Source organism: Schistocerca cancellata, unplaced genomic scaffold (assembly GCF_023864275.1).
Source record: "Schistocerca cancellata isolate TAMUIC-IGC-003103 unplaced genomic scaffold, iqSchCanc2.1 HiC_scaffold_246, whole genome shotgun sequence".
In the NCBI taxonomy this organism is placed as follows: Eukaryota; Metazoa; Arthropoda; class Insecta; order Orthoptera; family Acrididae; genus Schistocerca; species Schistocerca cancellata.
The window spans coordinates 1-22830 of NW_026046268.1; the positions used below are offsets into that span (position 1 = coordinate 1).

General features: G+C 49.0%; 10 non-coding genes across 10 annotated transcripts; all 10 read left to right on the forward strand.

Annotated features, from left to right (window-relative positions):
• The first annotated feature begins 849 nt into the window (after positions 1-849).
• On the forward strand, positions 850-1012 carry LOC126113262 (U1 spliceosomal RNA). The gene has a single exon (XR_007524785.1). It is a non-coding gene; the product is annotated as a U1 spliceosomal RNA (small nuclear RNA).
• A 2145-nt stretch (positions 1013-3157) lies between these two features.
• LOC126113274 (U1 spliceosomal RNA) lies at positions 3158-3320 on the forward strand. The gene has a single exon (XR_007524796.1). It is a non-coding gene; the product is annotated as a U1 spliceosomal RNA (small nuclear RNA).
• A 2144-nt stretch (positions 3321-5464) lies between these two features.
• LOC126113278 (U1 spliceosomal RNA) lies at positions 5465-5627 on the forward strand. Its single transcript, XR_007524800.1, has one exon. It is a non-coding gene; the product is annotated as a U1 spliceosomal RNA (small nuclear RNA).
• A 2143-nt stretch (positions 5628-7770) lies between these two features.
• On the forward strand, positions 7771-7933 carry LOC126113279 (U1 spliceosomal RNA). Its single transcript, XR_007524801.1, has one exon. It is a non-coding gene; the product is annotated as a U1 spliceosomal RNA (small nuclear RNA).
• Positions 7934-10075: 2142 nt separating this feature from the next.
• Positions 10076-10238, forward strand: LOC126113281 (U1 spliceosomal RNA). Its single transcript, XR_007524802.1, has one exon. It is a non-coding gene; the product is annotated as a U1 spliceosomal RNA (small nuclear RNA).
• Positions 10239-12381: 2143 nt separating this feature from the next.
• On the forward strand, positions 12382-12544 carry LOC126113263 (U1 spliceosomal RNA). The gene has a single exon (XR_007524786.1). It is a non-coding gene; the product is annotated as a U1 spliceosomal RNA (small nuclear RNA).
• A 2143-nt stretch (positions 12545-14687) lies between these two features.
• LOC126113264 (U1 spliceosomal RNA) lies at positions 14688-14850 on the forward strand. Its single transcript, XR_007524787.1, has one exon. It is a non-coding gene; the product is annotated as a U1 spliceosomal RNA (small nuclear RNA).
• Positions 14851-16994: 2144 nt separating this feature from the next.
• Positions 16995-17157, forward strand: LOC126113265 (U1 spliceosomal RNA). The gene has a single exon (XR_007524788.1). It is a non-coding gene; the product is annotated as a U1 spliceosomal RNA (small nuclear RNA).
• Positions 17158-19301: 2144 nt separating this feature from the next.
• LOC126113266 (U1 spliceosomal RNA) lies at positions 19302-19464 on the forward strand. Its single transcript, XR_007524789.1, has one exon. It is a non-coding gene; the product is annotated as a U1 spliceosomal RNA (small nuclear RNA).
• A 2144-nt stretch (positions 19465-21608) lies between these two features.
• LOC126113267 (U1 spliceosomal RNA) lies at positions 21609-21771 on the forward strand. The gene has a single exon (XR_007524790.1). It is a non-coding gene; the product is annotated as a U1 spliceosomal RNA (small nuclear RNA).
• The last annotated feature ends 1059 nt before the right edge of the window (positions 21772-22830 follow it).

The following is a 22830-nucleotide window of genomic DNA, read 5'->3' on the forward strand; positions in this document are numbered from 1 at the left end:
CGAATTAATTACTTCCCCTAAACTTTTCCATCTAGCTTAAATAATGAAGCATTATTTTTCTCATACACTTTCATATGCGTGAAGGAAATATCTCCACATTCTGAATTAAAGAGAACACAAATTTCGTTCGAGCTTTCCAGATCGTGCTCGAGATGAACAGAAAGAAGAAGTGTTACCTTACCTTCAAGTGTCTTCTGTTCCATCAGCGTCCAATGGGGTAAGTTGCAGTTTTTGCTCATTATTGTCTTTCCTTAAGAGCCTGCTGACGTGATGTTTGTCCCTCGTGTACAACACCCACGAGTGCATACAGCTTCCTTAGAACATCTGATAGTCAGAGCCTGGTCCTTCGGTTGCTCAGCGACAGACAAGGGCGATTGACAATGCTGCCGTATTTCCTAGCACTAAGGGCTCCCACGGAGGGAGCAAAGGTAAGAGCAATAATTGATTTTGTGGCTTGCACTGTGGCTGGAAGAAACAGTCATTCAGCAAATCTCATTTGCCGTTTTTTGACACCGGCCGAGAAAGAGGGCGACTTTCAGGCGGAGAGGGTGGCTCGAAGGCGGTAACCCCGACATGGCCCGCCATCTCCCGGAGGGTGCAGTAACTTAACCCCAGCAACGGCCGGCGCCGCGAGTCGCGATGTCTTCCGCACGAAAAATGCATCGCTTTCTGCAGAAGGCCGTTATTGTGCCTGTCTGCCTGCTAACTCGACGGCCAACAGCGCGTTTCTAAGGAAGCAAGTACATTCACGGCACCATGCTCTTCGCCGAATGCGACAACGTCAAGAGTTCTCGTTCCACTACGATAGCGCGACGCATTACAAATATTCGCCTGTGGCCGAGGAGAAGCATACTTACCTGGCGTAGAGGATACCGTGATCATGAAGGCGGTTCCTCCGGGGTGAGGCTTGTCCATTGCACTTCGGTCGAGCTGACCCCCGCGATTACTCCAAATGCGAGTAACTCGGGCGCATAATTTTTGGTAGTCGGGACTGCGTTCGCGCTGTCCCGGTGCTAATCTCCATTACAATCAAAGCTTCTCCTCGTGTCTGACGATAAGCACTGACCGTGAGTAATTTGCCAGCTTCTCATAACCGACTAGAAGTGACAAAATACACTAGGAAACGGCGTCCAGAGCCAGCGCACTGCTCTTTAACCGCGTGGCACGCGCGCTCGTAATAGCAGCGGCAGCCGCGAGATGGCTCAGGCCATCTAACTTGGCTATGATTTCCGTATTAACGGTCGAACGGCCCCTTTTAGCATTCTCTGTCCATGAACGGATTGCGCGCCAAACGTTATTCGACGGCGCGGCATTCCCTGCAAGCACAGTAACTGCTGTGGCGCGAGCGGGCGTACAGGGGCCATCGGCCAGCCGAACGCTTTGGCGCCTGTGGCATGGTACATGAGGGGCCGGAAGCAAGCGTCTAGCGTAGCGTCTCGAGACTTGCAGACTTGCGGCACTTGAGGAGCTTGTGGGGACGTGAATCGAAGGAAATAACATGACGAGCTGCACCGAAAACGAGAAACATATAGATTCTAGCCAACAGCGCCCTGTGCTCCCAGACGGCCACCCATCCAAGCCCAACCTCGGTGATCGGACGAGAACCGGCGTATTTGTACCCTTCTCTTACCCCGTTGCCGTTGGCGAGTGAATGCTGCAACGTGTGCCGGCAAGTCAGCTTCGGATCCTCACTCAACTTCCACACACAGTGAATATCTTCCTGGCCACGACAGTTTCCCGCCGCAGTTGGCGTCTACCTGCTCTAAGGAATGGCCTTTCGTCGCAGTGGTTGTGTTTCATCTGACAACTTTGCAGGCAACCTAAAATAACGCTTGGAAATGAGCAATTAAAGCACGAGGAGGACTGAAAACTGCCGCAAGAAATTATTAAGCTCGGTTTCGATTGCAACAATTCCAATGAAATTCTCACGTACACTAATTGCAGAGGTAGGTAGGATTAAATAAATTCGTTGTTGAATCACTACATTCGGAAAAAAAAAAAAAAACACACACACTTTATTGTTTAATATCATTTCTTTACACTTCAAAACTGTCACTACTTCAAAAACAAGCAATTTAATTTATCCTTACTTACTCCATGTCCAAGCAAAGAGACAGAGAGAGGTAAATGTAATGCCCGCAGCAGTTTCAAATGTTTGCACATATAAAACTACTCATAGCGTCACCATAGTCATAAGATATTAATCATTTATGAAATGCCGCAAAATTAATCTGCAGCAAGCTGTGTTGCCATTAGGTGGCAATGGCATTGTTTTCACAGTGCTACCTAGTAGTGGTGCAGCCTAAACGAATTAATTACTTCCCCTAAACTTTTCCATCTAGCTTAAATAATGAAGCATTATTTTTCTCATACACTTTCATATGCGTGAAGGAAATATCTCCACATTCTGAATTAAAGAGAACACAAATTTCGTTCGAGCTTTCCAGATCGTGCTCGAGATGAACAGAAAGAAGAAGTGTTACCTTACCTTCAAGTGTCTTCTGTTCCATCAGCGTCCAATGGGGTAAGTTGCAGTTTTTGCTCATTATTGTCTTTCCTTAAGAGCCTGCTGACGTGATGTTTGTCCCTCGTGTACAACACCCACGAGTGCATACAGCTTCCTTAGAACATCTGATAGTCAGAGCCTGGTCCTTCGGTTGCTCAGCGACAGACAAGGGCGATTGACAATGCTGCCGTATTTCCTAGCACTAAGGGCTCCCACGGAGGGAGCAAAGGTAAGAGCAATAATTGATTTTGTGGCTTGCACTGTGGCTGGAAGAAACAGTCATTCAGCAAATCTCATTTGCCGTTTTTTGACACCGGCCGAGAAAGAGGGCGACTTTCAGGCGGAGAGGGTGGCTCGAAGGCGGTAACCCCGACATGGCCCGCCATCTCCCGGAGGGTGCAGTAACTTAACCCCAGCAACGGCCGGCGCCGCGAGTCGCGATGTCTTCCGCACGAAAAATGCATCGCTTTCTGCAGAAGGCCGTTATTGTGCCTGTCTGCCTGCTAACTCGACGGCCAACAGCGCGTTTCTAAGGAAGCAAGTACATTCACGGCACCATGCTCTTCGCCGAATGCGACAACGTCAAGAGTTCTCGTTCCACTACGATAGCGCGACGCATTACAAATATTTCGCCTGTGGCCGAGGAGAAGCATACTTACCTGGCGTAGAGGATACCGTGATCATGAAGGCGGTTCCTCCGGGGTGAGGCTTGTCCATTGCACTTCGGTCGAGCTGACCCCCGCGATTACTCCAAATGCGAGTAACTCGGGCGCATAATTTTTGGTAGTCGGGACTGCGTTCGCGCTGTCCCGGTGCTAATCTCCATTACAATCAAAGCTTCTCCTCGTGTCTGACGATAAGCACTGACCGTGAGTAATTTGCCAGCTTCTCATAACCGACTAGAAGTGACAAAATACACTAGGAAACGGCGTCCAGAGCCAGCGCACTGCTCTTTAACCGCGTGGCACGCGCGCTCGTAATAGCAGCGGCAGCCGCGAGATGGCTCAGGCCATCTAACTTGGCTATGATTTCCGTATTAACGGTCGAACGGCCCCTTTTAGCATTCTCTGTCCATGAACGGATTGCGCGCCAAACGTTATTCGACGGCGCGGCATTCCCTGCAAGCACAGTAACTGCTGTGGCGCGAGCGGGCGTACAGGGGCCATCGGCCAGCCGAACGCTTTGGCGCCTGTGGCATGGTACATGAGGGGCCGGAAGCAAGCGTCTAGCGTAGCGTCTCGAGACTTGCAGACTTGCGGCACTTGAGGAGCTTGTGGGGACGTGAATCGAAGGAAATAACATGACGAGCTGCACCGAAAACGAGAAACATATAGATTCTAGCCAACAGCGCCCTGTGCTCCCAGACGGCCACCCATCCAAGCCCACCTCGGTGATCGGACGAGAACCGGCGTATTTGTACCCTTCTCTTACCCCGTTGCCGTTGGCGAGTGAATGCTGCAACGTGTGCCGGCAAGTCAGCTTCGGATCCTCACTCAACTTCCACACACAGTGAATATCTTCCTGGCCACGACAGTTTCCCGCCGCAGTTGGCGTCTACCTGCTCTAAGGAATGGCCTTTCGTCGCAGTGGTTGTGTTTCATCTGACAACTTTGCAGGCAACCTAAAATAACGCTTGGAAATGAGCAATTAAAGCACGAGGAGGACTGAAAACTGCCGCAAGAAATTATTAAGCTCGGTTTCGATTGCAACAATTCCAATGAAATTCTCACGTACACTAATTGCAGAGGTAGGTAGGATTAAATAAATTCGTTGTTGAATCACTACATTCGGAAAAAAAAAAAAAAACACACACACTTTATTGTTTAATATCATTTCTTTACACTTCAAAAACTGTCACTACTTCAAAAACAAGCAATTTAATTTATCCTTACTTACTCCATGTCCAAGCAAAGAGACAGAGAGAGGTAAATGTAATGCCCGCAGCAGTTTTCAAATGTTTGCACATATAAAACTACTCATAGCGTCACCATAGTCATAAGATATTAATCATTTATGAAATGCCGCAAAATTAATCTGCAGCAAGCTGTGTTGCCATTAGGTGGCAATGGCATTGTTTTCACAGTGCTACCTAGTAGTGGTGCAGCCTAAACGAATTAATTACTTCCCCTAAACTTTTCCATCTAGCTTAAATAATGAAGCATTATTTTTCTCATACACTTTCATATGCGTGAAGGAAATATCTCCACATTCTGAATTAAAGAGAACACAAATTTCGTTCGAGCTTTCCAGATCGTGCTCGAGATGAACAGAAAGAAGAAGTGTTACCTTACCTTCAAGTGTCTTCTGTTCCATCAGCGTCCAATGGGGTAAGTTGCAGTTTTTGCTCATTATTGTCTTTCCTTAAGAGCCTGCTGACGTGATGTTTGTCCCTCGTGTACAACACCCACGAGTGCATACAGCTTCCTTAGAACATCTGATAGTCAGAGCCTGGTCCTTCGGTTGCTCAGCGACAGACAAGGGCGATTGACAATGCTGCCGTATTTCCTAGCACTAAGGGCTCCCACGGAGGGAGCAAAGGTAAGAGCAATAATTGATTTTGTGGCTTGCACTGTGGCTGGAAGAAACAGTCATTCAGCAAATCTCATTTGCCGTTTTTTGACACCGGCCGAGAAAGAGGGCGACTTTCAGGCGGAGAGGGTGGCTCGAAGGCGGTAACCCCGACATGGCCCGCCATCTCCCGGAGGGTGCAGTAACTTAACCCCAGCAACGGCCGGCGCCGCGAGTCGCGATGTCTTCCGCACGAAAATGCATCGCTTTCTGCAGAAGGCCGTTATTGTGCCTGTCTGCCTGCTAACTCGACGGCCAACAGCGCGTTTCTAAGGAAGCAAGTACATTCACGGCACCATGCTCTTCGCCGAATGCGACAACGTCAAGAGTTCTCGTTCCACTACGATAGCGCGACGCATTACAAATATTCGCCTGTGGCCGAGGAGAAGCATACTTACCTGGCGTAGAGGATACCGTGATCATGAAGGCGGTTCCTCCGGGGTGAGGCTTGTCCATTGCACTTCGGTCGAGCTGACCCCCGCGATTACTCCAAATGCGAGTAACTCGGGCGCATAATTTTTGGTAGTCGGGACTGCGTTCGCGCTGTCCCGGTGCTAATCTCCATTACAATCAAAGCTTCTCCTCGTGTCTGACGATAAGCACTGACCGTGAGTAATTTGCCAGCTTCTCATAACCGACTAGAAGTGACAAAATACACTAGGAAACGGCGTCCAGAGCCAGCGCACTGCTCTTTAACCGCGTGGCACGCGCGCTCGTAATAGCAGCGGCAGCCGCGAGATGGCTCAGGCCATCTAACTTGGCTATGATTTCCGTATTAACGGTCGAACGGCCCCTTTTAGCATTCTCTGTCCATGAACGGATTGCGCGCCAAACGTTATTCGACGGCGCGGCATTCCCTGCAAGCACAGTAACTGCTGTGGCGCGAGCGGGCGTACAGGGGCCATCGGCCAGCCGAACGCTTTGGCGCCTGTGGCATGGTACATGAGGGGCCGGAAGCAAGCGTCTAGCGTAGCGTCTCGAGACTTGCAGACTTGCGGCACTTGAGGAGCTTGTGGGACGTGAATCGAAGGAAATAACATGACGAGCTGCACCGAAAACGAGAAACATATAGATTCTAGCCAACAGCGCCCTGTGCTCCCAGACGGCCACCCATCCAAGCCCAACCTCGGTGATCGGACGAGAACCGGCGTATTTGTACCCTTCTCTTACCCCGTTGCCGTTGGCGAGTGAATGCTGCAACGTGTGCCGGCAAGTCAGCTTCGGATCCTCACTCAACTTCCACACACAGTGAATATCTTCCTGGCCACGACAGTTTCCCGCCGCAGTTGGCGTCTACCTGCTCTAAGGAATGGCCTTTCGTCGCAGTGGTTGTGTTTCATCTGACAACTTTGCAGGCAACCTAAAATAACGCTTGGAAATGAGCAATTAAAGCACGAGGAGGACTGAAAACTGCCGCAAGAAATTATTAAGCTCGGTTTCGATTGCAACAATTCCAATGAAATTCTCACGTACACTAATTGCAGAGGTAGGTAGGATTAAATAAATTCGTTGTTGAATCACTACATTCGGAAAAAAAAAAAAAAACACACACACTTTATTGTTTAATATCATTTCTTTACACTTCAAAACTGTCACTACTTCAAAAACAAGCAATTTAATTTATCCTTACTTACTCCATGTCCAAGCAAAGAGACAGAGAGAGGTAAATGTAATGCCCGCAGCAGTTTCAAATGTTTGCACATATAAAACTACTCATAGCGTCACCATAGTCATAAGATATTAATCATTTATGAAATGCCGCAAAATTAATCTGCAGCAAGCTGTGTTGCCATTAGGTGGCAATGGCATTGTTTTCACAGTGCTACCTAGTAGTGGTGCAGCCTAAACGAATTAATTACTTCCCCTAAACTTTTCCATCTAGCTTAAATAATGAAGCATTATTTTTCTCATACACTTTCATATGCGTGAAGGAAATATCTCCACATTCTGAATTAAAGAGAACACAAATTTCGTTCGAGCTTTCCAGATCGTGCTCGAGATGAACAGAAAGAAGAAGTGTTACCTTACCTTCAAGTGTCTTCTGTTCCATCAGCGTCCAATGGGGTAAGTTGCAGTTTTTGCTCATTATTGTCTTTCCTTAAGAGCCTGCTGACGTGATGTTTGTCCCTCGTGTACAACACCCACGAGTGCATACAGCTTCCTTAGAACATCTGATAGTCAGAGCCTGGTCCTTCGGTTGCTCAGCGACAGACAAGGGCGATTGACAATGCTGCCGTATTTCCTAGCACTAAGGGCTCCCACGGAGGGAGCAAAGGTAAGAGCAATAATTGATTTTGTGGCTTGCACTGTGGCTGGAAGAAACAGTCATTCAGCAAATCTCATTTGCCGTTTTTTGACACCGGCCGAGAAAGAGGGCGACTTTCAGGCGGAGAGGGTGGCTCGAAGGCGGTAACCCCGACATGGCCCGCCATCTCCCGGAGGGTGCAGTAACTTAACCCCAGCAACGGCCGGCGCCGCGAGTCGCGATGTCTTCCGCACGAAAAATGCATCGCTTTCTGCAGAAGGCCGTTATTGTGCCTGTCTGCCTGCTAACTCGACGGCCAACAGCGCGTTTCTAAGGAAGCAAGTACATTCACGGCACCATGCTCTTCGCCGAATGCGACAACGTCAAGAGTTCTCGTTCCACTACGATAGCGCGACGCATTACAAATATTCGCCTGTGGCCGAGGAGAAGCATACTTACCTGGCGTAGAGGATACCGTGATCATGAAGGCGGTTCCTCCGGGGTGAGGCTTGTCCATTGCACTTCGGTCGAGCTGACCCCCGCGATTACTCCAAATGCGAGTAACTCGGGCGCATAATTTTTGGTAGTCGGGACTGCGTTCGCGCTGTCCCGGTGCTAATCTCCATTACAATCAAAGCTTCTCCTCGTGTCTGACGATAAGCACTGACCGTGAGTAATTTGCCAGCTTCTCATAACCGACTAGAAGTGACAAAATACACTAGGAAACGGCGTCCAGAGCCAGCGCACTGCTCTTTAACCGCGTGGCACGCGCGCTCGTAATAGCAGCGGCAGCCGCGAGATGGCTCAGGCCATCTAACTTGGCTATGATTTCCGTATTAACGGTCGAACGGCCCCTTTTAGCATTCTCTGTCCATGAACGGATTGCGCGCCAAACGTTATTCGACGGCGCGGCATTCCCTGCAAGCACAGTAACTGCTGTGGCGCGAGCGGGCGTACAGGGGCCATCGGCCAGCCGAACGCTTTGGCGCCTGTGGCATGGTACATGAGGGGCCGGAAGCAAGCGTCTAGCGTAGCGTCTCGAGACTTGCAGACTTGCGGCACTTGAGGAGCTTGTGGGGACGTGAATCGAAGGAAATAACATGACGAGCTGCACCGAAAACGAGAAACATATAGATTCTAGCCAACAGCGCCCTGTGCTCCCAGACGGCCACCCATCCAAGCCCAACCTCGGTGATCGGACGAGAACCGGCGTATTTGTACCCTTCTCTTACCCCGTTGCCGTTGGCGAGTGAATGCTGCAACGTGTGCCGGCAAGTCAGCTTCGGATCCTCACTCAACTTCCACACACAGTGAATATCTTCCTGGCCACGACAGTTTCCCGCCGCAGTTGGCGTCTACCTGCTCTAAGGAATGGCCTTTCGTCGCAGTGGTTGTGTTTCATCTGACAACTTTGCAGGCAACCTAAAATAACGCTTGGAAATGAGCAATTAAAGCACGAGGAGGACTGAAAACTGCCGCAAGAAATTATTAAGCTCGGTTTCGATTGCAACAATTCCAATGAAATTCTCACGTACACTAATTGCAGAGGTAGGTAGGATTAAATAAATTCGTTGTTGAATCACTACATTCGGAAAAAAAAAAAAACACACACACTTTATTGTTTAATATCATTTCTTTACACTTCAAAACTGTCACTACTTCAAAAACAAGCAATTTAATTTATCCTTACTTACTCCATGTCCAAGCAAAGAGACAGAGAGAGGTAAATGTAATGCCCGCAGCAGTTTCAAATGTTTGCACATATAAAACTACTCATAGCGTCACCATAGTCATAAGATATTAATCATTTATGAAATGCCGCAAAATTAATCTGCAGCAAGCTGTGTTGCCATTAGGTGGCAATGGCATTGTTTTCACAGTGCTACCTAGTAGTGGTGCAGCCTAAACGAATTAATTACTTCCCCTAAACTTTTCCATCTAGCTTAAATAATGAAGCATTATTTTTCTCATACACTTTCATATGCGTGAAGGAAATATCTCCACATTCTGAATTAAAGAGAACACAAATTTCGTTCGAGCTTTCCAGATCGTGCTCGAGATGAACAGAAAGAAGAAGTGTTACCTTACCTTCAAGTGTCTTCTGTTCCATCAGCGTCCAATGGGGTAAGTTGCAGTTTTTGCTCATTATTGTCTTTCCTTAAGAGCCTGCTGACGTGATGTTTGTCCCTCGTGTACAACACCCACGAGTGCATACAGCTTCCTTAGAACATCTGATAGTCAGAGCCTGGTCCTTCGGTTGCTCAGCGACAGACAAGGGCGATTGACAATGCTGCCGTATTTCCTAGCACTAAGGGCTCCCACGGAGGGAGCAAAGGTAAGAGCAATAATTGATTTTGTGGCTTGCACTGTGGCTGGAAGAAACAGTCATTCAGCAAATCTCATTTGCCGTTTTTTGACACCGGCCGAGAAAGAGGGCGACTTTCAGGCGGAGAGGGTGGCTCGAAGGCGGTAACCCCGACATGGCCCGCCATCTCCCGGAGGGTGCAGTAACTTAACCCCAGCAACGGCCGGCGCCGCGAGTCGCGATGTCTTCCGCACGAAAAATGCATCGCTTTCTGCAGAAGGCCGTTATTGTGCCTGTCTGCCTGCTAACTCGACGGCCAACAGCGCGTTTCTAAGGAAGCAAGTACATTCACGGCACCATGCTCTTCGCCGAATGCGACAACGTCAAGAGTTCTCGTTCCACTACGATAGCGCGACGCATTACAAATATTCGCCTGTGGCCGAGGAGAAGCATACTTACCTGGCGTAGAGGATACCGTGATCATGAAGGCGGTTCCTCCGGGGTGAGGCTTGTCCATTGCACTTCGGTCGAGCTGACCCCCGCGATTACTCCAAATGCGAGTAACTCGGGCGCATAATTTTTGGTAGTCGGGACTGCGTTCGCGCTGTCCCGGTGCTAATCTCCATTACAATCAAAGCTTCTCCTCGTGTCTGACGATAAGCACTGACCGTGAGTAATTTGCCAGCTTCTCATAACCGACTAGAAGTGACAAAATACACTAGGAAACGGCGTCCAGAGCCAGCGCACTGCTCTTTAACCGCGTGGCACGCGCGCTCGTAATAGCAGCGGCAGCCGCGAGATGGCTCAGGCCATCTAACTTGGCTATGATTTCCGTATTAACGGTCGAACGGCCCCTTTTAGCATTCTCTGTCCATGAACGGATTGCGCGCCAAACGTTATTCGACGGCGCGGCATTCCCTGCAAGCACAGTAACTGCTGTGGCGCGAGCGGGCGTACAGGGGCCATCGGCCAGCCGAACGCTTTGGCGCCTGTGGCATGGTACATGAGGGGCCGGAAGCAAGCGTCTAGCGTAGCGTCTCGAGACTTGCAGACTTGCGGCACTTGAGGAGCTTGTGGGGACGTGAATCGAAGGAAATAACATGACGAGCTGCACCGAAAACGAGAAACATATAGATTCTAGCCAACAGCGCCCTGTGCTCCCAGACGGCCACCCATCCAAGCCCAACCTCGGTGATCGGACGAGAACCGGCGTATTTGTACCCTTCTCTTACCCCGTTGCCGTTGGCGAGTGAATGCTGCAACGTGTGCCGGCAAGTCAGCTTCGGATCCTCACTCAACTTCCACACACAGTGAATATCTTCCTGGCCACGACAGTTTCCCGCCGCAGTTGGCGTCTACCTGCTCTAAGGAATGGCCTTTCGTCGCAGTGGTTGTGTTTCATCTGACAACTTTGCAGGCAACCTAAAATAACGCTTGGAAATGAGCAATTAAAGCACGAGGAGGACTGAAAACTGCCGCAAGAAATTATTAAGCTCGGTTTCGATTGCAACAATTCCAATGAAATTCTCACGTACACTAATTGCAGAGGTAGGTAGGATTAAATAAATTCGTTGTTGAATCACTACATTCGGAAAAAAAAAAAAAACACACACACTTTATTGTTTAATATCATTTCTTTACACTTCAAAACTGTCACTACTTCAAAAACAAGCAATTTAATTTATCCTTACTTACTCCATGTCCAAGCAAAGAGACAGAGAGAGGTAAATGTAATGCCCGCAGCAGTTTCAAATGTTTGCACATATAAAACTACTCATAGCGTCACCATAGTCATAAGATATTAATCATTTATGAAATGCCGCAAAATTAATCTGCAGCAAGCTGTGTTGCCATTAGGTGGCAATGGCATTGTTTTCACAGTGCTACCTAGTAGTGGTGCAGCCTAAACGAATTAATTACTTCCCCTAAACTTTTCCATCTAGCTTAAATAATGAAGCATTATTTTTCTCATACACTTTCATATGCGTGAAGGAAATATCTCCACATTCTGAATTAAAGAGAACACAAATTTCGTTCGAGCTTTCCAGATCGTGCTCGAGATGAACAGAAAGAAGAAGTGTTACCTTACCTTCAAGTGTCTTCTGTTCCATCAGCGTCCAATGGGGTAAGTTGCAGTTTTTGCTCATTATTGTCTTTCCTTAAGAGCCTGCTGACGTGATGTTTGTCCCTCGTGTACAACACCCACGAGTGCATACAGCTTCCTTAGAACATCTGATAGTCAGAGCCTGGTCCTTCGGTTGCTCAGCGACAGACAAGGGCGATTGACAATGCTGCCGTATTTCCTAGCACTAAGGGCTCCCACGGAGGGAGCAAAGGTAAGAGCAATAATTGATTTTGTGGCTTGCACTGTGGCTGGAAGAAACAGTCATTCAGCAAATCTCATTTGCCGTTTTTTGACACCGGCCGAGAAAGAGGGCGACTTTCAGGCGGAGAGGGTGGCTCGAAGGCGGTAACCCCGACATGGCCCGCCATCTCCCGGAGGGTGCAGTAACTTAACCCCAGCAACGGCCGGCGCCGCGAGTCGCGATGTCTTCCGCACGAAAAATGCATCGCTTTCTGCAGAAGGCCGTTATTGTGCCTGTCTGCCTGCTAACTCGACGGCCAACAGCGCGTTTCTAAGGAAGCAAGTACATTCACGGCACCATGCTCTTCGCCGAATGCGACAACGTCAAGAGTTCTCGTTCCACTACGATAGCGCGACGCATTACAAATATTCGCCTGTGGCCGAGGAGAAGCATACTTACCTGGCGTAGAGGATACCGTGATCATGAAGGCGGTTCCTCCGGGGTGAGGCTTGTCCATTGCACTTCGGTCGAGCTGACCCCCGCGATTACTCCAAATGCGAGTAACTCGGGCGCATAATTTTTGGTAGTCGGGACTGCGTTCGCGCTGTCCCGGTGCTAATCTCCATTACAATCAAAGCTTCTCCTCGTGTCTGACGATAAGCACTGACCGTGAGTAATTTGCCAGCTTCTCATAACCGACTAGAAGTGACAAAATACACTAGGAAACGGCGTCCAGAGCCAGCGCACTGCTCTTTAACCGCGTGGCACGCGCGCTCGTAATAGCAGCGGCAGCCGCGAGATGGCTCAGGCCATCTAACTTGGCTATGATTTCCGTATTAACGGTCGAACGGCCCCTTTTAGCATTCTCTGTCCATGAACGGATTGCGCGCCAAACGTTATTCGACGGCGCGGCATTCCCTGCAAGCACAGTAACTGCTGTGGCGCGAGCGGGCGTACAGGGGCCATCGGCCAGCCGAACGCTTTGGCGCCTGTGGCATGGTACATGAGGGGCCGGAAGCAAGCGTCTAGCGTAGCGTCTCGAGACTTGCAGACTTGCGGCACTTGAGGAGCTTGTGGGGACGTGAATCGAAGGAAATAACATGACGAGCTGCACCGAAAACGAGAAACATATAGATTCTAGCCAACAGCGCCCTGTGCTCCCAGACGGCCACCCATCCAAGCCCAACCTCGGTGATCGGACGAGAACCGGCGTATTTGTACCCTTCTCTTACCCCGTTGCCGTTGGCGAGTGAATGCTGCAACGTGTGCCGGCAAGTCAGCTTCGGATCCTCACTCAACTTCCACACACAGTGAATATCTTCCTGGCCACGACAGTTTCCCGCCGCAGTTGGCGTCTACCTGCTCTAAGGAATGGCCTTTCGTCGCAGTGGTTGTGTTTCATCTGACAACTTTGCAGGCAACCTAAAATAACGCTTGGAAATGAGCAATTAAAGCACGAGGAGGACTGAAAACTGCCGCAAGAAATTATTAAGCTCGGTTTCGATTGCAACAATTCCAATGAAATTCTCACGTACACTAATTGCAGAGGTAGGTAGGATTAAATAAATTCGTTGTTGAATCACTACATTCGGAAAAAAAAAAAAAACACACACACTTTATTGTTTAATATCATTTCTTTACACTTCAAAACTGTCACTACTTCAAAAACAAGCAATTTAATTTATCCTTACTTACTCCATGTCCAAGCAAAGAGACAGAGAGAGGTAAATGTAATGCCCGCAGCAGTTTCAAATGTTTGCACATATAAAACTACTCATAGCGTCACCATAGTCATAAGATATTAATCATTTATGAAATGCCGCAAAATTAATCTGCAGCAAGCTGTGTTGCCATTAGGTGGCAATGGCATTGTTTTCACAGTGCTACCTAGTAGTGGTGCAGCCTAAACGAATTAATTACTTCCCCTAAACTTTTCCATCTAGCTTAAATAATGAAGCATTATTTTTCTCATACACTTTCATATGCGTGAAGGAAATATCTCCACATTCTGAATTAAAGAGAACACAAATTTCGTTCGAGCTTTCCAGATCGTGCTCGAGATGAACAGAAAGAAGAAGTGTTACCTTACCTTCAAGTGTCTTCTGTTCCATCAGCGTCCAATGGGGTAAGTTGCAGTTTTTGCTCATTATTGTCTTTCCTTAAGAGCCTGCTGACGTGATGTTTGTCCCTCGTGTACAACACCCACGAGTGCATACAGCTTCCTTAGAACATCTGATAGTCAGAGCCTGGTCCTTCGGTTGCTCAGCGACAGACAAGGGCGATTGACAATGCTGCCGTATTTCCTAGCACTAAGGGCTCCCACGGAGGGAGCAAAGGTAAGAGCAATAATTGATTTTGTGGCTTGCACTGTGGCTGGAAGAAACAGTCATTCAGCAAATCTCATTTGCCGTTTTTTGACACCGGCCGAGAAAGAGGGCGACTTTCAGGCGGAGAGGGTGGCTCGAAGGCGGTAACCCCGACATGGCCCGCCATCTCCCGGAGGGTGCAGTAACTTAACCCCAGCAACGGCCGGCGCCGCGAGTCGCGATGTCTTCCGCACGAAAAATGCATCGCTTTCTGCAGAAGGCCGTTATTGTGCCTGTCTGCCTGCTAACTCGACGGCCAACAGCGCGTTTCTAAGGAAGCAAGTACATTCACGGCACCATGCTCTTCGCCGAATGCGACAACGTCAAGAGTTCTCGTTCCACTACGATAGCGCGACGCATTACAAATATTCGCCTGTGGCCGAGGAGAAGCATACTTACCTGGCGTAGAGGATACCGTGATCATGAAGGCGGTTCCTCCGGGGTGAGGCTTGTCCATTGCACTTCGGTCGAGCTGACCCCCGCGATTACTCCAAATGCGAGTAACTCGGGCGCATAATTTTTGGTAGTCGGGACTGCGTTCGCGCTGTCCCGGTGCTAATCTCCATTACAATCAAAGCTTCTCCTCGTGTCTGACGATAAGCACTGACCGTGAGTAATTTGCCAGCTTCTCATAACCGACTAGAAGTGACAAAATACACTAGGAAACGGCGTCCAGAGCCAGCGCACTGCTCTTTAACCGCGTGGCACGCGCGCTCGTAATAGCAGCGGCAGCCGCGAGATGGCTCAGGCCATCTAACTTGGCTATGATTTCCGTATTAACGGTCGAACGGCCCCTTTTAGCATTCTCTGTCCATGAACGGATTGCGCGCCAAACGTTATTCGACGGCGCGGCATTCCCTGCAAGCACAGTAACTGCTGTGGCGCGAGCGGGCGTACAGGGGCCATCGGCCAGCCGAACGCTTTGGCGCCTGTGGCATGGTACATGAGGGGCCGGAAGCAAGCGTCTAGCGTAGCGTCTCGAGACTTGCAGACTTGCGGCACTTGAGGAGCTTGTGGGGACGTGAATCGAAGGAAATAACATGACGAGCTGCACCGAAAACGAGAAACATATAGATTCTAGCCAACAGCGCCCTGTGCTCCCAGACGGCCACCCATCCAAGCCCAACCTCGGTGATCGGACGAGAACCGGCGTATTTGTACCCTTCTCTTACCCCGTTGCCGTTGGCGAGTGAATGCTGCAACGTGTGCCGGCAAGTCAGCTTCGGATCCTCACTCAACTTCCACACACAGTGAATATCTTCCTGGCCACGACAGTTTCCCGCCGCAGTTGGCGTCTACCTGCTCTAAGGAATGGCCTTTCGTCGCAGTGGTTGTGTTTCATCTGACAACTTTGCAGGCAACCTAAAATAACGCTTGGAAATGAGCAATTAAAGCACGAGGAGGACTGAAAACTGCCGCAAGAAATTATTAAGCTCGGTTTCGATTGCAACAATTCCAATGAAATTCTCACGTACACTAATTGCAGAGGTAGGTAGGATTAAATAAATTCGTTGTTGAATCACTACATTCGGAAAAAAAAAAAAAAACACACACACTTTATTGTTTAATATCATTTCTTTACACTTCAAAACTGTCACTACTTCAAAAACAAGCAATTTAATTTATCCTTACTTACTCCATGTCCAAGCAAAGAGACAGAGAGAGGTAAATGTAATGCCCGCAGCAGTTTCAAATGTTTGCACATATAAAACTACTCATAGCGTCACCATAGTCATAAGATATTAATCATTTATGAAATGCCGCAAAATTAATCTGCAGCAAGCTGTGTTGCCATTAGGTGGCAATGGCATTGTTTTCACAGTGCTACCTAGTAGTGGTGCAGCCTAAACGAATTAATTACTTCCCCTAAACTTTTCCATCTAGCTTAAATAATGAAGCATTATTTTTCTCATACACTTTCATATGCGTGAAGGAAATATCTCCACATTCTGAATTAAAGAGAACACAAATTTCGTTCGAGCTTTCCAGATCGTGCTCGAGATGAACAGAAAGAAGAAGTGTTACCTTACCTTCAAGTGTCTTCTGTTCCATCAGCGTCCAATGGGGTAAGTTGCAGTTTTTGCTCATTATTGTCTTTCCTTAAGAGCCTGCTGACGTGATGTTTGTCCCTCGTGTACAACACCCACGAGTGCATACAGCTTCCTTAGAACATCTGATAGTCAGAGCCTGGTCCTTCGGTTGCTCAGCGACAGACAAGGGCGATTGACAATGCTGCCGTATTTCCTAGCACTAAGGGCTCCCACGGAGGGAGCAAAGGTAAGAGCAATAATTGATTTTGTGGCTTGCACTGTGGCTGGAAGAAACAGTCATTCAGCAAATCTCATTTGCCGTTTTTTGACACCGGCCGAGAAAGAGGGCGACTTTCAGGCGGAGAGGGTGGCTCGAAGGCGGTAACCCCGACATGGCCCGCCATCTCCCGGAGGGTGCAGTAACTTAACCCCAGCAACGGCCGGCGCCGCGAGTCGCGATGTCTTCCGCACGAAAAATGCATCGCTTTCTGCAGAAGGCCGTTATTGTGCCTGTCTGCCTGCTAACTCGACGGCCAACAGCGCGTTTCTAAGGAAGCAAGTACATTCACGGCACCATGCTCTTCGCCGAATGCGACAACGTCAAGAGTTCTCGTTCCACTACGATAGCGCGACGCATTACAAATATTCGCCTGTGGCCGAGGAGAAGCATACTTACCTGGCGTAGAGGATACCGTGATCATGAAGGCGGTTCCTCCGGGGTGAGGCTTGTCCATTGCACTTCGGTCGAGCTGACCCCCGCGATTACTCCAAATGCGAGTAACTCGGGCGCATAATTTTTGGTAGTCGGGACTGCGTTCGCGCTGTCCCGGTGCTAATCTCCATTACAATCAAAGCTTCTCCTCGTGTCTGACGATAAGCACTGACCGTGAGTAATTTGCCAGCTTCTCATAACCGACTAGAAGTGACAAAATACACTAGGAAACGGCGTCCAGAGCCAGCGCACTGCTCTTTAACCGCGTGGCACGCGCGCTCGTAATAGCAGCGGCAGCCGCGAGATGGCTCAGGCCATCTAACTTGGCTATGATTTCCGTATTAACGGTCGAACGGCCCCTTTTAGCATTCTCTGTCCATGAACGGATTGCGCGCCAAACGTTATTCGACGGCGCGGCATTCCCTGCAAGCACAGTAACTGCTGTGGCGCGAGCGGGCGTACAGGGGCCATCGGCCAGCCGAACGCTTTGGCGCCTGTGGCATGGTACATGAGGGGCCGGAAGCAAGCGTCTAGCGTAGCGTCTCGAGACTTGCAGACTTGCGGCACTTGAGGAGCTTGTGGGGACGTGAATCGAAGGAAATAACATGACGAGCTGCACCGAAAACGAGAAACATATAGATTCTAGCCAACAGCGCCCTGTGCTCCCAGACGGCCACCCATCCAAGCCCAACCTCGGTGATCGGACGAGAACCGGCGTATTTGTACCCTTCTCTTACCCCGTTGCCGTTGGCGAGTGAATGCTGCAACGTGTGCCGGCAAGTCAGCTTCGGATCCTCACTCAACTTCCACACACAGTGAATATCTTCCTGGCCACGACAGTTTCCCGCCGCAGTTGGCGTCTACCTGCTCTAAGGAATGGCCTTTCGTCGCAGTGGTTGTGTTTCATCTGACAACTTTGCAGGCAACCTAAAATAACGCTTGGAAATGAGCAATTAAAGCACGAGGAGGACTGAAAACTGCCGCAAGAAATTATTAAGCTCGGTTTCGATTGCAACAATTCCAATGAAATTCTCACGTACACTAATTGCAGAGGTAGGTAGGATTAAATAAATTCGTTGTTGAATCACTACATTCGGAAAAAAAAAAAAAAACACACACACTTTATTGTTTAATATCATTTCTTTACACTTCAAAACTGTCACTACTTCAAAAACAAGCAATTTAATTTATCCTTACTTACTCCATGTCCAAGCAAAGAGACAGAGAGAGGTAAATGTAATGCCCGCAGCAGTTTCAAATGTTTGCACATATAAAACTACTCATAGCGTCACCATAGTCATAAGATATTAATCATTTATGAAATGCCGCAAAATTAATCTGCAGCAAGCTGTGTTGCCATTAGGTGGCAATGGCATTGTTTTCACAGTGCTACCTAGTAGTGGTGCAGCCTAAACGAATTAATTACTTCCCCTAAACTTTTCCATCTAGCTTAAATAATGAAGCATTATTTTTCTCATACACTTTCATATGCGTGAAGGAAATATCTCCACATTCTGAATTAAAGAGAACACAAATTTCGTTCGAGCTTTCCAGATCGTGCTCGAGATGAACAGAAAGAAGAAGTGTTACCTTACCTTCAAGTGTCTTCTGTTCCATCAGCGTCCAATGGGGTAAGTTGCAGTTTTTGCTCATTATTGTCTTTCCTTAAGAGCCTGCTGACGTGATGTTTGTCCCTCGTGTACAACACCCACGAGTGCATACAGCTTCCTTAGAACATCTGATAGTCAGAGCCTGGTCCTTCGGTTGCTCAGCGACAGACAAGGGCGATTGACAATGCTGCCGTATTTCCTAGCACTAAGGGCTCCCACGGAGGGAGCAAAGGTAAGAGCAATAATTGATTTTGTGGCTTGCACTGTGGCTGGAAGAAACAGTCATTCAGCAAATCTCATTTGCCGTTTTTTGACACCGGCCGAGAAAGAGGGCGACTTTCAGGCGGAGAGGGTGGCTCGAAGGCGGTAACCCCGACATGGCTCGCCATCTCCCGGAGGGTGCAGTAACTTAACCCCAGCAACGGCCGGCGCCGCGAGTCGCGATGTCTTCCGCACGAAAAATGCATCGCTTTCTGCAGAAGGCCGTTATTGTGCCTGTCTGCCTGCTAACTCGACGGCCAACAGCGCGTTTCTAAGGAAGCAAGTACATTCACGGCACCATGCTCTTCGCCGAATGCGACAACGTCAAGAGTTCTCGTTCCACTACGATAGCGCGACGCATTACAAATATTCGCCTGTGGCCGAGGAGAAGCATACTTACCTGGCGTAGAGGATACCGTGATCATGAAGGCGGTTCCTCCGGGGTGAGGCTTGTCCATTGCACTTCGGTCGAGCTGACCCCCGCGATTACTCCAAATGCGAGTAACTCGGGCGCATAATTTTTGGTAGTCGGGACTGCGTTCGCGCTGTCCCGGTGCTAATCTCCATTACAATCAAAGCTTCTCCTCGTGTCTGACGATAAGCACTGACCGTGAGTAATTTGCCAGCTTCTCATAACCGACTAGAAGTGACAAAATACACTAGGAAACGGCGTCCAGAGCCAGCGCACTGCTCTTTAACCGCGTGGCACGCGCGCTCGTAATAGCAGCGGCAGCCGCGAGATGGCTCAGGCCATCTAACTTGGCTATGATTTCCGTATTAACGGTCGAACGGCCCCTTTTAGCATTCTCTGTCCATGAACGGATTGCGCGCCAAACGTTATTCGACGGCGCGGCATTCCCTGCAAGCACAGTAACTGCTGTGGCGCGAGCGGGCGTACAGGGGCCATCGGCCAGCCGAACGCTTTGGCGCCTGTGGCATGGTACATGAGGGGCCGGAAGCAAGCGTCTAGCGTAGCGTCTCGAGACTTGCAGACTTGCGGCACTTGAGGAGCTTGTGGGGACGTGAATCGAAGGAAATAACATGACGAGCTGCACCGAAAACGAGAAACATATAGATTCTAGCCAACAGCGCCCTGTGCTCCCAGACGGCCACCCATCCAAGCCCAACCTCGGTGATCGGACGAGAACCGGCGTATTTGTACCCTTCTCTTACCCCGTTGCCGTTGGCGAGTGAATGCTGCAACGTGTGCCGGCAAGTCAGCTTCGGATCCTCACTCAACTTCCACACACAGTGAATATCTTCCTGGCCACGACAGTTTCCCGCCGCAGTTGGCGTCTACCTGCTCTAAGGAATGGCCTTTCGTCGCAGTGGTTGTGTTTCATCTGACAACTTTGCAGGCAACCTAAAATAACGCTTGGAAATGAGCAATTAAAGCACGAGGAGGACTGAAAACTGCCGCAAGAAATTATTAAGCTCGGTTTCGATTGCAACAATTCCAATGAAATTCTCACGTACACTAATTGCAGAGGTAGGTAGGATTAAATAAATTCGTTGTTGAATCACTACATTCGGAAAAAAAAAAAAAAACACACACACTTTATTGTTTAATATCATTTCTTTACACTTCAAAACTGTCACTACTTCAAAAACAAGCAATTTAATTTATCCTTACTTACTCCATGTCCAAGCAAAGAGACAGAGAGAGGTAAATGTAATGCCCGCAGCAGTTTCAAATGTTTGCACATATAAAACTACTCATAGCGTCACCATAGTCATAAGATATTAATCATTTATGAAATGCCGCAAAATTAATCTGCAGCAAGCTGTGTTGCCATTAGGTGGCAATGGCATTGTTTTCACAGTGCTACCTAGTAGTGGTGCAGCCTAAACGAATTAATTACTTCCCCTAAACTTTTCCATCTAGCTTAAATAATGAAGCATTATTTTTCTCATACACTTTCATATGCGTGAAGGAAATATCTCCACATTCTGAATTAAAGAGAACACAAATTTCGTTCGAGCTTTCCAGATCGTGCTCGAGATGAACAGAAAGAAGAAGTGTTACCTTACCTTCAAGTGTCTTCTGTTCCATCAGCGTCCAATGGGGTAAGTTGCAGTTTTTGCTCATTATTGTCTTTCCTTAAGAGCCTGCTGACGTGATGTTTGTCCCTCGTGTACAACACCCACGAGTGCATACAGCTTCCTTAGAACATCTGATAGTCAGAGCCTGGTCCTTCGGTTGCTCAGCGACAGACAAGGGCGATTGACAATGCTGCCGTATTTCCTAGCACTAAGGGCTCCCACGGAGGGAGCAAAGGTAAGAGCAATAATTGATTTTGTGGCTTGCACTGTGGCTGGAAGAAACAGTCATTCAGCAAATCTCATTTGCCGTTTTTTGACACCGGCCGAGAAAGAGGGCGACTTTCAGGCGGAGAGGGTGGCTCGAAGGCGGTAACCCCGACATGGCCCGCCATCTCCCGGAGGGTGCAGTAACTTAACCCCAGCAACGGCCGGCGCCGCGAGTCGCGATGTCTTCCGCACGAAAAATGCATCGCTTTCTGCAGAAGGCCGTTATTGTGCCTGTCTGCCTGCTAACTCGACGGCCAACAGCGCGTTTCTAAGGAAGCAAGTACATTCACGGCACCATGCTCTTCGCCGAATGCGACAACGTCAAGAGTTCTCGTTCCACTACGATAGCGCGACGCATTACAAATATTCGCCTGTGGCCGAGGAGAAGCATACTTACCTGGCGTAGAGGATACCGTGATCATGAAGGCGGTTCCTCCGGGGTGAGGCTTGTCCATTGCACTTCGGTCGAGCTGACCCCCGCGATTACTCCAAATGCGAGTAACTCGGGCGCATAATTTTTGGTAGTCGGGACTGCGTTCGCGCTGTCCCGGTGCTAATCTCCATTACAATCAAAGCTTCTCCTCGTGTCTGACGATAAGCACTGACCGTGAGTAATTTGCCAGCTTCTCATAACCGACTAGAAGTGACAAAATACACTAGGAAACGGCGTCCAGAGCCAGCGCACTGCTCTTTAACCGCGTGGCACGCGCGCTCGTAATAGCAGCGGCAGCCGCGAGATGGCTCAGGCCATCTAACTTGGCTATGATTTCCGTATTAACGGTCGAACGGCCCCTTTTAGCATTCTCTGTCCATGAACGGATTGCGCGCCAAACGTTATTCGACGGCGCGGCATTCCCTGCAAGCACAGTAACTGCTGTGGCGCGAGCGGGCGTACAGGGGCCATCGGCCAGCCGAACGCTTTGGCGCCTGTGGCATGGTACATGAGGGGCCGGAAGCAAGCGTCTAGCGTAGCGTCTCGAGACTTGCAGACTTGCGGCACTTGAGGAGCTTGTGGGGACGTGAATCGAAGGAAATAACATGACGAGCTGCACCGAAAACGAGAAACATATAGATTCTAGCCAACAGCGCCCTGTGCTCCCAGACGGCCACCCATCCAAGCCCAACCTCGGTGATCGGACGAGAACCGGCGTATTTGTACCCTTCTCTTACCCCGTTGCCGTTGGCGAGTGAATGCTGCAACGTGTGCCGGCAAGTCAGCTTCGGATCCTCACTCAACTTCCACACACAGTGAATATCTTCCTGGCCACGACAGTTTCCCGCCGCAGTTGGCGTCTACCTGCTCTAAGGAATGGCCTTTCGTCGCAGTGGTTGTGTTTCATCTGACAACTTTGCAGGCAACCTAAAATAACGCTTGGAAATGAGCAATTAAAGCACGAGGAGGACTGAAAACTGCCACAAGAAATTATTAAGCTCGGTTTCGATTGCAACAATTCCAATGAAATTCTCACGTACACTAATTGCAGAGGTAGGTAGGATTAAATAAATTCGTTGTTGAATCACTACATTCGGAAAAAAAAAAAAAAACACACACACTTTATTGTTTAATATCATTTCTTTACACTTCAAAACTGTCACTACTTCAAAAACAAG